The sequence below is a fragment of the Rana temporaria genome, chromosome 4 (assembly GCF_905171775.1).
Source record: "Rana temporaria chromosome 4, aRanTem1.1, whole genome shotgun sequence".
Classification (NCBI taxonomy): Eukaryota; Metazoa; Chordata; class Amphibia; order Anura; family Ranidae; genus Rana; species Rana temporaria.
Window position 1 is genome coordinate 54,367,800 of NC_053492.1, and position 15,744 is coordinate 54,383,543.

Genomic DNA, 15,744 nt, shown 5'->3' on the forward strand with positions numbered 1-15,744 from the left:
AGTGGAGGCAGATACGTATTGGGGTTGGGGGAGACGGACGGGTGGGGGAGGGTGGGGTTGAAATGTATTTTATGATGTGTATATGTATGTGTTGTTTTTTTGCAAAAAATTTAAAAAAAATATATACCTAGATGATGTGTAAAGCATGATGCACGAGAGAATCTTTGTGCGGTTCTTTTTGAAAGAAAAGTTGCATGCAGGTAAACTGATAGGTATGGAAAAAAAAAAAAAAAAAAAATCTGTTCTTATCAGTTTAATATCTGATACGTCCCCTATCTGGGGACCATATATTAAATGGATTTTTAGAACAGGGAGATGGAAGAAGAGCTTGCTCTGTCCACTCCACGCATCGACCTGGTATTGCAGTACCTCCAGGACCGGTGCACCCCTCTCTTACGCAGTGTCAAAAAATAGATTTAACTGGAACATCATCCAACTTGTTTGTCTTGTGTGTTCTTGTTGCTTGCTGCTGACAATGTTTCTTGCTTAAACTCGGTTCCGTGCTCCAATAAACTGGCATTTAACCCTTGTGTCTTTGTCTTCATTGCTTCTTGTCACTTTCTTGACAATAGCCACTACTTTATCAAGTTACCTGTACAGCAACACCTAGATTTTAGTCAGGGCATCCAATTTTCGACAAGTCAGCTAGTGTTCTGCTCCTCGCTCTCTCTTTCCAAAGGCCCAAAATGAAGCCTTCGATAAGCAGTGACTACTCTGCTGACAAACCAGGGGGCTGAATTTGCTCCATTCCTGTGTGCCTTGCTGCATGCAGCAGCTAGCTAGAAAAGTCTGCTGTGGCAAGGGTTTTTTATTTTTATCCGGAGGATCCCTTAGTCTTTGACTCCCTCTAGTGGCCCTCGATTTTCTTCCACGTTATGTTAACTAAGTCCACGTTATGCTAACTAGGAGGCCGGCCCATGCAAATGATTTTCCTTGTTGAACGTGAACGAGAAGCACCTGAACGTGTGCAATTCTTATTTTGGGATGACTGAGGGTCATGACTGGGCTCCAGCAGTGTTGGGCAGGTGTCAGAAAAGGGTGGATTGTCCAGTAGACAGGGGGTCAGGCCTGTAGACCAGCGACACCCGTCTGGCTGAGGATTCACACCTCCTGACAGCCTAGACTGGGGGGAAGGGCGCTTGCCGGGTACAGGCAAACGGGCAACTCTCAGCGAGCCCTCCGGTGGGGCCAGAAAGCCGCTCGCTCGGAACAGAGAATAATTGGGTTATCGCTTCTCGGCCTTTTGGCAAAGATCTTCGGGTCGGAGCCTTGAGGTCTCAGACGGTACCAGTCCCACTCGGCCTGGGGGTGTTTCCTTAACTGGTGCATCCCCTGCTGCTATTGGGTGGGACGCTACCTGACGTTAGCGAGTTGCGATCGCCTTGCTAAGCCTTCCCTTCGGGGTTGGTGGAAGCCTGGTTTGCTTTTGTTGGAGGGATGGCAGCGGTGCCCCCTAGTGCTCCAAACACCATCAGGGTGGTCATTCCCGAGCCCCGGAGGGCTGAGTGCGGACTTCATTTTGTTCAGAAGAAAGTCATCATGGAACTTTTCGGGATGCCTATCGAGAGCATTTTTTGTGTCCAGTCCTTTCCAACCAGTGGATTTTTTGATGTGACCTTCTTCAAACAAAACGACTTGCAGACCTGCCTTATGAGAAGATATGAGAAGTCGGAGGACCCATCCCTGTTGGGAATCAATTTCTTGCAAAGCACGGAACCGAAGAAAAGGATCCCTCTAACAGTACAGATGTACAACCCCTTTGTGGGAGAGGAAGAAATTCAGGCTTTTCTCCATCGCTACTGCCTAACTGTGTCTGCTGGAGTTAAGCAACAAAATGTTTTCGGAACATTTAATGGGCAAAGAAAGTACTATGTGGAGTTCAGAGTTGGTGCAGTTGATGGTGTTGATCATCCACCACAGGCCTTCTCCATCGGTCCCAATCGTGGGGTTTTGTGGTACCCTGGACAGCCGCAGTATTGCCGCAACTGTTTTTCCTTTGGACATACAAGGGATCATTGCGAGGCAGGACTGGTATGCCGGAACTGTTACAAGGCTGGGCACAAGACATCGGATTGCAAAGTTGGGAAAAAAAGGGATTTTTATTAACAGCTTACCTGTAAAATCCTTTTCTTGTAGTACATCACGGGACACAGAGCAGCATAGCCATTACATATGGGTTATATAGTGTACCTTCAGGTGATGGACACTGGCACTCTCCGACAGGAAGTTCCCTCCCTATATAACCCCCACCCATAGTGGGAGTACCTCAGTTTTGTAGCAAGCAATATGCATCCCAAAATTCCCCATAAGAGGGGTGGGAGCTCTGTGTCCCGTGATGTACTACAAGAAAAGGATTTTACAGGTAAGCTGTTAATAAAAATCCCTTTTTCTTTATCGTACATCACGGGACACAGAGCAGCATAGCCATTACATATGGGATGTCCCCAAGCAATGCTCCATGAGGGGAGGGAGACAACCAGAAAAAACCAAACAAGAGGTGCCACCGGACAAGAGGAGATTAAACTGCGGCCCGCAGTACCGCCTGCCCAAAGGCTGAATCAGCGTTCCTCCTAACGTCCATTTGATAAAATTTTGCAAATGTGTGGACAGATGACCAGGTTGCTGCCCTGCAGACCTGAGCCATAGGGACCTGGTGATACGCTGCCCAAGAGGCACTTATAGCTCTAGTGGAATGAGCCTTAACCGATAAGGGTGGACTCTTCCCCTTCAGGCCATAGGCCTGAATAATCGTCTGTCTAATCCACTTAGCAATAGTGGCCTTAGACGCTGCCTGGCCCTTCTTGGGCCCTTCCGGCAGAATGAATAAGACGTCCGTCTTACGAATCTGGGCTGTAGCTTCCAAGTAAATCTTTACAGCTCTAACTACATCCAAGGAATGTAGTAACCTCTCTTCCTTAGAAGAAGGCTTTGGAAAAAATGATGGAAGAATCACATCTTGATTAAGGTGAAAATTTGATACCACCTTAGGCAGGAAGGACGGAAGCGGCCGCAAAACGACCCTGTCCTTATGCAATAATAAATAAGGTGCCTTACATGACAAGGCTGCCAACTCCGACACCCTTCTGGCGGATGCCATGGCCACCAGAAACACTAGTTTCCTAGTCAAAAGGACCAAAGGAATCACGGACAAGGGCTCAAAGGGCTGCCTTTGCAAGGCCGATAGAACCAAATTTAGATCCCAAGGATACAGGGGAGCTTTAATCGGGGGATTCACCCGAATAACACCTTGTAAAAAGGATTTCATTAAGGAATGGGCAGCCAACGATCTCTGGAAGAAGACCGACAAGGCAGACACCTGCCCCTTGATTGTGCCGACCGCCAAACCTTTTTCCACTCCCAACTGTAAAAACTCCAGGATTCTCCCAATAGTATATTTGCGGGGATCCCATTTCCTGGTTTCACACCAGGTAATATAGGCCTTCCACACCCTATAGTATATTAACCTGGAAACTGGTTTTCTTGCGTTTATAAGGGTAGAAACGACCTGCCCTGAAAGGCCTCTGTTTCTGAGAATCAGGGACTCAGCCGCCAGGCCGTTAAATTTAGGGCCTGTAAGGCAGGGTGGTAGAATGGCCCTTGTGAGAGGAGGTCCGGACGTAGAGGGAGGACCCAAGGCTCCTCTACGTTCATCCTTTTTATCAAGGAGTACCAAGGTCTTCGGGGCCACGCTGGGGCCACTAGAATCGCTGGCTTGCGTTCCCTTTGAATTCTGTGAAGAAGACGGGGTAGCATCCGTATTGGAGGGAAGGCATAGATTAGCGCAAACTGATGCCAAGGACACACCAAGGCATCTGTCCCGCAGGCCAATGGATCCCTCGTTCGAGAGACAAAGTTTGCTACTTTGGCATTGAATCTGGACGCCATAATGTCCACCTCCGGAGTACCCCACTTCCGGCAAATGACCTGAAACACTTCGGGATGGAGGGACCACTCCCCTGGGGACATCTGTTGGCGGCTGAGGAAGTCCGCTTGCCAATTGTCCACCCCGGGGATAAAGATAGCTGAGATGCAGGGGACATGGGCTTCTGCCCATGAAAAGATCCGATCTACCTCCCTTTGGGCTGCCTGACTCCTGGTGCCACCCTGGTGGTTTATATAAGCTACGGCAGTGGCATTGTCGGATTGTACCCTTACTGGGGAGCCCTGCAGAACCTCCGTCCAGCCCAAAAGAGCCAACCGAGCTGCTCGGATCTCTAAGACATTTATGGGTAGGGCTGATTCTGCCCTTGACCATTTCCCCTGTAGGGTTAAATCGTCTAGGACTGCACCCCAACCTGATAGGCTGGCGTCCGTGGTTACTATCCTCCATGAGGGGGGATTGAACGATCTTCCTTTCAGAAGATTTTTTGTGACTAGCCACCAACACAGGCTCTGCCTTACCGCATAGGGAAGGGAAATGGGAAGATCCAAGGCCTGGAGTCTTTTGTCCCAGGCCGCGAGAATTGCTCTCTGTAGTCTCCGAGAATGGATCTGGGCATAGGGCACTGCCTCGAAGGTGGCCACTAGCTTTCCCAACAGGCGCATGCAGAGGCGTATAGATGGCCTTGTGCTGCTTAGGACTATGTGGATTAACTCCCTTATCGAGTCCACTCTGGACTGGGGCAGGAAGATCCGTTGTTGTCTTGTATCTAAAATCAGACCTAGATACTCCAACCTTCTTGTGGGCTGTAAAGCCGATTTGTCCCGGTTTAGAACCCAACCCAGGGACTCTAGGCAGTTTACTGCCAGCAACACTGCCCGATTTAGACCGGCCGCTGAGTGGTCGACTACCAGAAGATCGTCTAGGTAGGCCATGATCAGAATGCCCTGTTCCCTTAGGATGGCTAATACGGGGGCCAGGATCTTCGTAAAAACCCGAGGGGCCGTGGCTAGTCCGAACGGAAGAGCCACGAACTGATAATGCCGATAGTTTAGGGCAAAACGCAGATACCTGTAATGGCCTGGGAAAATCGGAACGTGCAGGTATGCGTCCTTTATATCGATGGAGGCCAAGAACTCCTTTCCTTGGAGGGCGGCCACCACCGAACGAATGGACTCCATTCGAAAAGACCGGAGTCTTAAAAAGCGGTTTAATAACTTTAGGTCCAGAATAGGCCTGACGTCGCCGTTTGGCTTCGGGACAACGAAGAGGTTTGAGTAAAACCCTTGTCCTTGCTCCCCTGCTGGTACTTCCATAATCACTCCTTGAGATAGGAGTCGCTCTAGGGCGGACAGAAGCGATGCCTGTCTCTGAGGGTCGCCTGGAAGTCTTGACATTTGAAAGTGAGGAGGGGGGAACTCCCGAAACTCCAGCTTGTACCCCTGAGTTACTGAGGACAGAACCCATTGGTCGGTAACTTGGGCCCCCCACAACTCCGAGAACAACCGGAGTCTTCCCCCCACTCGAGAGAGTGGGGGCGCCCCTTCACAAGGCTGCCTTAGGGGCAGCCTTAACCGGCTTACGGTTCCACGGTCTCTTGTTCCCTGCAGCTTGCCCCTGGGGCCTGTTTGCAGCTGCGCGTCCAGGAGGCCGTCGATACTGCCTAGAGAATGAGGGCCCTGGAACTGGAGAGGTTGGGCGCTTAAAAGAGGGACCTCGGAACCTTTTCTTAACCGGTAAAAGGGTGCTCTTACCACTAGAGATCTTTTGAATATATTTGTCAAGATCTTCTCCAAACAATCTCTCTCCTTGAAAGGAGAATCCTGTAAGGAGTTTTTTGCAGGGGGTTTCTGCAGACCAGTTCTTTAACCAAAGTAATCTTCTCATGTGAACTAAATACAGGGATAGGCGGGACGCCTGTTGGATTGAATCCTTGATAGCGTCTACCGCGAAACATAAGGCTCTAGGTAGATCGGCTAAGTCCTGAGCCTGTTGAGCCGGGAGGTCCTTTAGGGCCTGCTTGGCCTGGTCTTTTAAAGCCTGGCAGACGCCAATGGCAGCTACAGCTGGCTGGACCACTGCCCCCGCTGTGGAAAAGGATGCCTTTAGTAAGGTCTCAAGCCTTTTATCCACAGGATCTTTGAACATGTGAATATTGTCCACTGGACATGTTAAAGCTTTATTGACACATGATATGGCTGCGTCAACAGTGGGGACAGCCCATTTTTTTGAAAACTCCTCCTCTAAAGGGTACATAACTGCGAACCTTTTAGGAGGCAGAAAAATCCTGTCTGGCTTAACCCAGTCCTGAAATATCAGGTCCTTTAACAAAGGATGGACCGGGAACACCAGGTTGGCTTGGGGCGCTTTTAGGGAGCCCAATGAGGACACAGCGGAGGCCAGAGGCTGAGGCAAAGGCATTTTAAAAGCTGACCGCACCATATCCGTTAAGGACTGAACCCACAATTTTTCTGCGTGAGAAGCTGAAAAAGGTTCTTCTATAGTAGAATCTTCAGAACCCAAATGGTCCAGATGATCCTCAGCCTGGTCTCCTGTATCTTCCAATTCCTCAGTGGAAAGGACATCTTCCTCAGGAGATTCAAACCTGGGAGACGGGGACCTAGCCCGCTTCTTCCCGGATAAAGAGGCCGTAATAAGAGCGGCCATCCTCTTTTCAAATCCACCCAAGGTGGAGGCTAACATCTCTTCCGTGACATAGGAAGGAGTTGGTTGAATAGGGCCCGCCATAGCACCTAGCAACCCCGATGGCTCACCCAGGGCAGCAACCTCCGGATCCTCCGGGGAGGTAGGGGCAGGTGGATTCTGGGAAATATCCTCCGAGCCCGATGGGGAACCCTTCGGCTTTTTAACACCTTTAGCATTTTTAGCGTTCCCTGCACCCTTAGGAGCCATAATAACAAATCTGAGATACTCCGCTAATATACAACTAACTGTAATAGCTGGAGAAAAACACACATTTAAATAAATGAGGAAAAAAATTTAGGCTAGGGTAATGTTAGACAGAAACTAAACTTCCCCAAAACCTAACAAGAGATAGCAATATTGAGCCCCAAGGGCTTAATCATATCCTAATATTGCTTCCCTTAATGCTGGGCTAAGAGAGTACCAAATACTAAGTACTCTGACTGCTACTTAGTACACCGGCTTTTTAGAGAAAATATGAGCTTAAACAGCTCTTTAGCAAGGTGTGTACAAAAAAACGGCCACTAGGTGTCACTGTGTCAGCATAACATAGGCAAACCTATCCTGCTCAGCTCAGCATCGCTGCTCCGTGTCCCTTCACAGCCTTCAGCAAACTGACAGGCTAAATAGAGTTTTTCCCTCTGATGTACAGAGGGGAGGGAACTCCCTGGGCGTCCCCCGCCCCTCCACGCAGCGTCGGCGCCTATAACAGTGCGCACGCGCGCGCGCGCTCCCGACGCCGCTTTCAGGAAGCAGGAAGCAGAATCCATGTGGGGAGAGGAGCCCGGGAGCTGCTGGAGATACACAGACATCAGGAAGTAAGTAATTTAAACCTGACATGCTCCCTTTTACATTTCATGGAGCAAAACACCTTGTAGCAGCAGCAGCAGTCTATTAGCCCAGCCAGAGGAACAGTATACCTGGGTGTTTGAGCCATCCAGTCATGCAGACTTTGTGGTTTCTCTTTTAGCCCATGCACAGAGGCATAAAAAAGGCTTTTCCCCAGAGTCCCCTGTGGGGAGCCCACTGACAAACCAAGTTCCGTAGGCCCCCCGCTTACCTTTCCACGCCGCAGGGTATTGCTCATGCAAGAGGCCCAATCTTCCCCCTTCACCGTGGGTATGGTCATAGACCTTCAGGGACCGGGGTCCAAGTCAGGAACACCACACACCTGGACCTATACAGCACTACTGGCAGCAGGTATTCATAGGTTAAAAAACCCAGTCCTGGAACCCAGAGTCCAGCCCTCCAAGGAGAGGCATTATAGGCAAAACCCCATCCACGAATTGGGGCCCGGGTACCGTCCACTTTGGCTATGAAGCACCTTGGACGGATCCGGTCGGCTGGCCCTGGTCCCAAGGACAAACTGCAGGCACAACCTTCAACGTGCACCAACACCTAAGACACTGGCGAAAAAACTGAGGTACTCCCACTATGGGTGGGGGTTATATAGGGAGGGAACTTCCTGTCGGAGAGTGCCAGTGTCCATCACCTGAAGGTACACTATATAACCCATATGTAATGGCTATGCTGCTCTGTGTCCCGTGATGTACGATAAAGAAAATGTCACTATTGTGATAGTGAAAAGCACCTGGCCAAGGATTGCCCACAGGGTTATCTGACTCCTGAGGAAAGGGTAGCAGCTAATGCCAAACAAAGGGCTGCATCCTACGCGGAGGCTGTAAGCGGTGGCAAGTGTACAGTGAAGGGGGCAACAGGAACTAGTGATCCTGCCAGTGGGGAGGTCCCAGCAGCAACATCAGCTGCAGTGGTGACTGATGATCCGGTGGTAGGGGAGGTTCCAGAAACTGCTCCAGCAGAGATGGAGACTAACGCTTCAGTGAGTGGGGTGGTCCCGGAGACTCCAAATCCCGATGAAGCTGTTGCGGAGGCTGGATCCCCAGCAGTTGGGGTTTCAGAGCCTGCGGCAGCCGAGGGTGGGAGCCCGGATGAAATGGACCTTTCCCGGGATACTCTTAAAAGGAAGGCTGAGTGTTCAGAAGGGGGAGGGTCCTCACAAGTCATCGAGGACTTCCCTAGTCCAGCCACTTTGGTGGTGGATTCAGACAGTTGCTCTGAAATATCAGCAGAGTCTGTTATAAGTTCCGGTCAGGTGGAGATCAAAAGATCTGTGGCAGGGTATGATAAAGAGAAAAAAGTTATGGCAGGGGTGAAGGAGGCCAAGAAAAGTAAACTGCCTAAAGCAAGAGGGAAAATGGCTAAATCTGTTGATACTTGATTTCTTTTTAACCTGATGTTGACGTTTTTTCTTTTCCTTCCTTAGTGATTAAATGGTGAAGGTATCCTCTATTAATATCAGAAGTATCTGTTCAGGACCTAGAAGAGCTGCTGTGCTTAAATACTTATCTTTGGTACAGAGTGACGTCATATGTGTCCAAGAATGTAACATAAAAGAGGAGCCTTCAGAAGACGTATGGTCACATGGTCCCGCAATCTGGTCAGCGGGTAGTAAAAGAAATGAAGGGGTGGGAATTTTATTTAAAGGGTGGAGGTTTAAAATTTTACACAGTGTTCACATTGAAAGAGGAAGAGCTTTATTAGTTAAAGTTGAGTTTGATGGTTTAATTTTTAGGGTATTAAATGTGTATGCCTCTACAAAAAAAAGTGAACGCATTGAACTTTTTGAAAAATTAAAACTTTTTTTAGGCGGAAGAGAGCCTTTGTTGGTTTTGGGGGATTTCAACTGTATTTTGGGGGAGGGAGACAGGAGGGGTGGTGGGGTTGGTGGGAGTGGGAATGGTGGGAGTGGGGTTGGTGGGAGTGGTGGGGGTGGAGGTGGTGTGGGTGGTGGGGTTGGTGGTGTAGATAGGTCAGGAAAAATTTTGAAGGAATTATGTGTGGATCTAGGTTTGGAGGATGTGGGAAAAGGAAAAGGATTTACTTATTTTTGTGAAAGCCGTGAAGTCTGCTCACATATTGATTTTTGTTTCCTCTCCAGAGATCTTAAGTCTATTTCTTTTAATGTTCATCGGGCACCGTTCACGGATCATGGCCGTATTGAATGTATCGTGAGTATGAAATCGGATAAAACGCATGGAAAGGGTGTTTGGAAAATGAATATAGAATTGTTAGAGGATGAAAGAGTGAGAGAAGAGTATGTGAGGATGTTTGAGAGATGGAAGAAGAGAAGATTGGATTTTGGGAGTGTGGTAGAATGGTGGGAATGGGTGAAAGAGAATACAAAAAGGTTTTTTATTAAAAAAGGGTGTGAAAGAGTGAAAGGAGAACGTGAGGAGTATGAATGGTGGCAGAAAAGATTGACGCATCTAGAGGAAATGAGAGCATGGGGCGAGAATGTAAGTAATGAGATTGTAGAAGCAAAGAAAAAAGTGAATAAATTTCTTGAATCAAAGGGTAAAGCTATTTTAGCTCAGGCCAGAGCAGTCATAAAAGAAAATGATGAAAAATGTACAAAATTCTTTTTTAAAAAAGTTTATGGAAGCAAGAGTGAACTGTTGAGTGTTTTGGATGAGAATGGTTGTGATGTAAGTGGGAATGATAAGGTAAAAAATGAAGTGTGGAAATTTTATGATAATCTATTTTCTGAAAAATTAAGGGATATGAATGTGGAAGAGGATGTGTTACAACAAATAGAGATGGGTCTGGAAAAAGAGGACAAGATTGGATTGAGTGTGGATGTAAAATTGAATGAGTTGGAGATCGGGTTGAAAGAAATGAAAAAGGGGAAAACACCTGGTTTGGATGGTTTGCCTGCAGAATATTATAAGGTTTTTTGGGAGATGATTGGTGTGTATGTGCATGAAGTATGTATAGCTGTTTTAAAAGAGGGAAGGTTACCTAAATGTATGTCTGAGAGTCTGATTGTTTTGTTATATAAGAAGGGAGAGAAAAGAGATCTTAAAAATTGGAGGCCGATCTCGCTTCTTAATGTCGATTATAAACTTATTGCCAAAGTTATAGCAAACAGAATGCGTGGAGTGATTGATAAAATGGTTGGTCAAGAGCAAGTATGTGCAGTACCGGGTAGAATGATTTCTGAAAGTTTGGTATGTTTGAGAGATATGTTGTGGGATTGTAAAGAACGAAAACAGAGAGCAGCTGTTTTGACAGTAGATTTTGAAAAGGCATATGATCGTGTAGCGCATGGTTTTATGTTTAAAGTTTTGGAAAGAATGGGTGTGCCTGAAAGAATGATTGGATGGGTGAAATGTTTATATACTGATATAGAGAGTAAGATTCAAGTAAATGGGTGGTTGACGGAAGGAGTTAAAGTCAAATCTGGAGTTAGGCAGGGGTGCCCTTTGTCCCCCGTGCTATTTATATGTGTTATTGAACCTTTGATAAGAATGATGATGAAAGATAAAAGTGTACGTGGTTTAATGGTTCCAGGGAGTGGGGGTAGAAGTCTGAAAGTAATAGGCTATATGGATGATGTGACAGTGATTTGCAAAGATGTAGCAAGTTTGAGAAGAGTAAGATTGTTGATTGATATTTTTTGTATGGGGAGCGGTTTTAAAATTAACATGGATAAGAGTGAATGTAAGTTTTTTGGGGAGTGGGATGTGGGTGTACAGAGCGTTTGGAAAGTATGTAGAGGGAGTGTGAGAGTGTTGGGTGTGAAGTTTGAGAGTGAATTGTATGGGAGGGAAAGCTGGGAGGATGTGATAGCAAAGATTCAAAGAAAAATACATTTTTGGTCGTTAAGGACTTTATCTATGGAAGGGAAAATCTTAATTATTAAGTCAGTGATCTTACCTATTTTACTTTTTTTGTATCAAGTTTTTCCAGCACAGGACAGGATAATGAGGAGGGTAGTGAGGATTGTTTTCCAATTTTTCTGGTCCTCTAAAGCTGAGAAACTGAAAAGAGAGAAGGTAATGAAGAATAAGATGAACGGTGGAAAAGGAATGGTATGTGTGGAAAGATTTTTGTTTATCAGGTATGTAGGGATGTGTGTGAAATCTTGTAGTAAGGAAAATCTGGCTGGATGTATGACAAGATATACTGGTGGGAGTGTGTTAAGAAAGTTTGGATGGTGTGAAGTGGATTTAAAAAGACCTGTATGCTTCAAGGCTCCGTGGTATTATGTGCGTATAGAAAGAGGAATAGAAAAGTTTGGTCTGGATGGAATAGAGAAAAAGTCGTGGTATGAATGTAAAAAGGTGAGTAAGTGTTTGGAAATGAAAGAAGAGATGGAAGGCATAGGGGGTTTGACAGTAGTAGAGTGTGAAAGGGTGTGGAAGAACGTGTGTATAAATGAGTTGGATAATAAACAAAAAGACTTGGCTTGGATGGGGGTACATGGTTGTTTGCCGGTAAGAACTTTTCAGAGAAAGAGAGGTATGTCAGATACTGAAAAATGTCCTAGAGAAAGATGTAGGAGTATAGAGAGTATTGTACATCTATTTTGGGAGTGTAGTTTTGCAAAAAAAGTATGGAAGCAATTTGGAAAAATGATTGAAGGTTTGACTGGTGTAAAAGTATTGACATATGAAATGGTATTGTATGGGTTATGGAAGTTGGGAAAGAGGGAAGGGAGAGTATTATGGATTCTTGTAAATTGCGTGAAAGAGTGTTTATGGGACGTGAGAAATATTTTAGTGTTTAAAAATGAACGTTTATTAGTGAGAGAATGTGCGGCTATGGTCCGGGCACGGCTATTTGGATATGGTTATATGGATCGAATTAAGTTGGGCATAGAGGAGGCTGAAAGGATCTGGCAATTTAAGTCCTGGAGAATTTGGGCAGTTTTTTAAAGGACTTGGCTCTGTTTTTCTATTTTTGAAAAATGTATGCTTCTGTTTTGATAAATAATGTGAGTAGACAAATGAAATTTTTTATGGAATTTTTTTTTCCTAACATTCTTGTTTTTTCCACTAGATGGCGAAAAATGGAGGGGATGGGTATTGTGATAGGGAAAGAATAGTTGATCTATGTCTAGATGATAGGGTCAGAAATGTTTTTTTTGTATGTGTGTCTTCCTTCAAAAAATAAAGAAGGAAAGACTAATTGGCTTTTTTACATGTATGGAATATACAAAAGATGTAAGAAATTTTCTTTGTTTTTTGTATGTATGTTGTTTTGCATTTTGTTGTAAAAAAAGACTAAGCGCATTCAGGCGCAAGAAATTATAATTATGCTTGTTCTTATGGTTTTTTTCCATGTATATGGTTTTTTTTCCTGTACAAGCGCATAAAGCGCAAGAAATGACTTTTATGTTTATACTTTTCTGTATTTTCTGGAAAATATGTTTTGAAAATGTATTTGAATTTTCTCTGTTTTATTGTACTCTGTTTTTGTTTGTAAAAATGTTAAAGACCTTGTTTTTCTATGAAAATTTTTCAATAAAAGAATAAAAAAAAAAAAAATCTGTTCTTATCAGTTTAATATCTGATACGTCCCCTATCTGGGGACCATATATTAAATGGATTTTTAGAACAGGGAGATGGAAGAAGAGCTTGCTCTGTCCACTCCACGCATCGACCTGGTATTGCAGTACCTCCAGGACCGGTGCACCCCTCTCTTACGCAGTGTCAAAAAATAGATTTAACTGGAACATCATCCAACTTGTTTGTCTTGTGTGTTCTTGTTGCTTGCTGCTGACAATGTTTCTTGCTTAAACTCGGTTCCGTGCTCCAATAAACTGGCATTTAACCCTTGTGTCTTTGTCTTCATTGCTTCTTGTCACTTTCTTGACAAATGCCACTACTTTATCAAGTTACCTGTACAGCAACACCTAGATTTTAGTCAGGGCATCCAATTTTCGACAAGTCAGCTAGTGTTCTGCTCCTCGCTCTCTCTTTCCAAAGGCCCAAAATGAAGCCTTCGATAAGCAGTGACTACTCTGCTGACAAACCAGGGGGCTGAATTTGCTCCATTCCTGTGTGCCTTGCTGCATGCAGCAGCTAGCTAGAAAAGTGTGCTGTGGCAAGGGTTTTTTATTTTTATCCGGAGGATCCCTTAGTCTTTGACTCCCTCTAGTGGCCCTCGATTTTCTTCCACGTTATGTTAACTAAGTCCACGTTATGCTAACTAGGAGGCCGGCCCATGCAAATGATTTTCCTTGTTGAACGTGAACGAGAAGCACCTGAACGTGTGCAATTCTTATTTTGGGATGACTGAGGGTCATGACTGGGCTCCAGCAGTGTTGGGCAGGTGTCAGAAAAGGGTGGATTGTCCAGTAGACAGGGGGTCAGGCCTGTAGACCAGCGACACCCGTCTGGCTGAGGATTCACACCTCCTGACAGCCTAGACTGGGGGGAAGGGCGCTTGCCGGGTACAGGCAAACGGGCAACTCTCAGCGAGCCCTCCGGTGGGGCCAGAAAGCCGCTCGCTCGGAACAGAGAATAATTGGGTTATCGCTTCTCGGCCTTTTGGCTAAGATCAAGTGTAGTATCGACTATAGCCTTTAGGGGTGTCTAGGCTTCACAGCTAGGACGTTGAGAACCACTTGTATCTATCCAAGCCAATTGGTCCTTGTGGGGTACCCTCTGCTCGGCCTTGTAGGATCGTTGATTAAATTCAGCTTCACCTACTTGCTGCTATTGGGCAGAGGCTTAGCCCCCACTTGGAACTAGTCTGCGATCTACCCTTCTCCCCCCCACACTCCGCATTACTACCTTCGGGCAGTAGATGCAAGAGCCTTTCTCAAGGCTACGAAAAGAGTGAAGACGTCGAGGAACCAGAAGGAAGCCGCCTAAGAACACCTGAAGCGACATCCTAAATCCTCGACGATGGGGAAGAGCGAGAAGAAGAAAGACCAGAAGAAGAAGACAGAAGAAACGATGATGAAGAAGAACCCTGCACCAGCCACTTCCTCCGAAGTCCCAGAGAATGTCACTGCCTCAACCTCCACTCCTACCCCGGCCGGCACCAGCCAACCGAGAACAGTGAAGCCGAACCCTCCTGCAGACGGGCTGCCAATCCTGGAGCCCTGGATGAAGCAGACGGTCGTGCTGCAGCTGAAGGAGGTGGACAGAAGAGTCCCTGACATGACTCCGGAGATCTTCGGAAAGAAGATGATCCTGGAGCAAGGTTTCAGCAAAGCAGAAACGCTTTCAGTACAGTCCTTCCCAAGAGGGATTTTCTTCATCACCTTCGTGTCGTTCAAAACATGCAGAAGGTACTGGGACATGGTGAAGACCAGTGGCCCTGAATCCCCTTTCCGGAAGTTCAGCGCGAACTGCCCCATTACACGGGACGAAAAGTGGGTGAAGGTGTCCATGAGGAACCCCCATACCCAAGGCAAAGACATAGCCACATACCTCCAGAGGTTCTGCACAGTGGTGAAAGACCCAGTCCAAATCCTCGATGCCAACGGCTTCTGGATAGGTAAGTGGTCTGTCCTTTGCAAGCTGAGGAAAGACCCGTCGGGGGAAATGCAGCACCTGCAGCCGTGCTTCTCCCTGGGATATTCTGCAGGCTCACTTTTTTACCCCGGGATGCCCATCAACTGTAACAGGTGTGGCCATCCGGGGCACCTAGGTAAGGATTGCAGAGAGCTTTCTTGCAGGTTCTGTAGGGTCTCAGGCCATGAGACCAAGGACTGTCCGAGGTCCAAAACCTGCAACCTCTGTGGTTTGGCAGAGCATGTCTTCATGCAATGCCCCCAGAGGACCCGGACCTACGCTGGAGCCCTGATCCAGGGTAAGCCAGCCCCTAGCTCCGGTAGCAAGCCAACAGTAAAGAAGCCGAGTGAGCCTCGAAAGGCCACAGGTAAGTCTGTCACTACCCCAGTCCCTGTCCCTGCCCCTGCCACTGCCCCAGTCCCTGTCCCTGCCACTGCCCCAGCCCCTGTCACTGCCCCAGCCCCTGCCCCTGTCCCCACCCCCTCTGTGTCAGAGGAGACCCCTCCTGCCCCACTGCCCACCCCGGACCTGTCCTCCTTGGAGGACTTCCCCTCCCTCCCCCCTTCCACCCCTGCCGGTGGTCAAACAGGAGGCCGGAAACGGAAGACTGTGAGCCCATCGGCAGAGGAAACCGCCACCTCCATCAAACGGCCCAATGGGGTCCAGCACGAAAGCGCTGGACCAGGGCAGTTAATGGAGGACCTGGGGTCTGAAGAAGAGGAAGACGAGGAGATTATGGCCGACACTGTGCCTAACTCCACCGTCCACACCCGCCAGATGATTGATGATGTCCTAGTGGAACTGGGCCTAACCCAGACCCCAGAACAGGTA

At 47.1% G+C, this 15,744-nt stretch overlaps 2 non-coding genes and 1 pseudogene across 2 annotated transcripts; all 3 read left to right on the plus strand.

Moving 5' to 3' along the window:
• The first annotated feature begins 208 nt into the window (after window positions 1-208).
• On the plus strand, window positions 209-391 carry LOC120938617. The gene has a single exon (XR_005749174.1). It is a non-coding gene; the product is annotated as a U2 spliceosomal RNA (small nuclear RNA).
• Window positions 392-12,898: 12,507 nt separating this feature from the next.
• On the plus strand, window positions 12,899-13,086 carry LOC120938569. Its single transcript, XR_005749139.1, has one exon. It is a non-coding gene; the product is annotated as a U2 spliceosomal RNA (small nuclear RNA).
• An 836-nt stretch (window positions 13,087-13,922) lies between these two features.
• LOC120938753 lies at window positions 13,923-14,017 on the plus strand (annotated as a pseudogene).
• Window positions 14,018-15,744: the final 1,727 nt, after the last annotated feature.